Source organism: Rousettus aegyptiacus, unplaced genomic scaffold, assembly GCF_014176215.1.
Source record: "Rousettus aegyptiacus isolate mRouAeg1 unplaced genomic scaffold, mRouAeg1.p scaffold_m13_p_10, whole genome shotgun sequence".
Lineage (NCBI taxonomy): Eukaryota > Metazoa > Chordata > Mammalia > Chiroptera > Pteropodidae > Rousettus > Rousettus aegyptiacus.
In genome coordinates, this window is record NW_023416285.1 from 22,771,125 (window position 1) to 22,771,957 (window position 833).

Here is an 833-nt window from a genome sequence, read left to right on the forward strand (position 1 = left end):
GTGAAAAAATAACTTTCTGTTGTTTAAGACTCTTAGTCTACGGCAGTCTAGCAAACTAATATCTCACTAGAATAAAAGTTCCTTGAGGACAAAGATTTTTCTTTTTGTTCAGTGATGAACCCTGAAGTCTTAGAACAGAGCCTGACACATAGTAAGGACCTAATAAATAATGGTTCAATCATTACAGAAATGTTCAGCCTTGTACTTGGCACAAGATATTTAGCAAATATTTGAAGAACGAATAAAGAATTCTGTTTCCTAAATATCAAATCAAAACTGTCTGGGAAAAAAAGTTATGTAAATGTATTTATATAAGCATTATAAAACTTTAAATAGTAAATCACACTTAACAAATCACCTTAATTGAAAAGAGCGAAATGTCATAAAATTCAAGCTGCTCTTAGAAAATCTAACTTTGGTGAAGTTATCATCTGTTTGCTGTCCCTACTCCTTGGCCTAAAGTTAAGCACTGTGTCACATAGCTCTCACTTGCCTTTCCAATCTTACTTGCCCAAGTCCTGCATAGGACCCCTTTGCTGGGAGCACAGTGGTCTCTGCTACATTTCCAGATACTCCATCCATCTAGGCTCAGCTCAAATTCCTCCTCCCACATGAAGCCTTTTCTAACCCGCTGAAACCAAACTGATATCACTGTATTTGGACTACTTTAAAAATATATACATATATATCACTTACTTCCTCATGCCGTTAGTTATTTTTGTGTGATGATATCTGTCTGGTTTCCATTTGTGATTGAAAGATCTCTGAGGACAGGGACTTTTCACATTACTTAATTCTACCCTATCTAAGTAGGGGGTCTAACAAATATTATG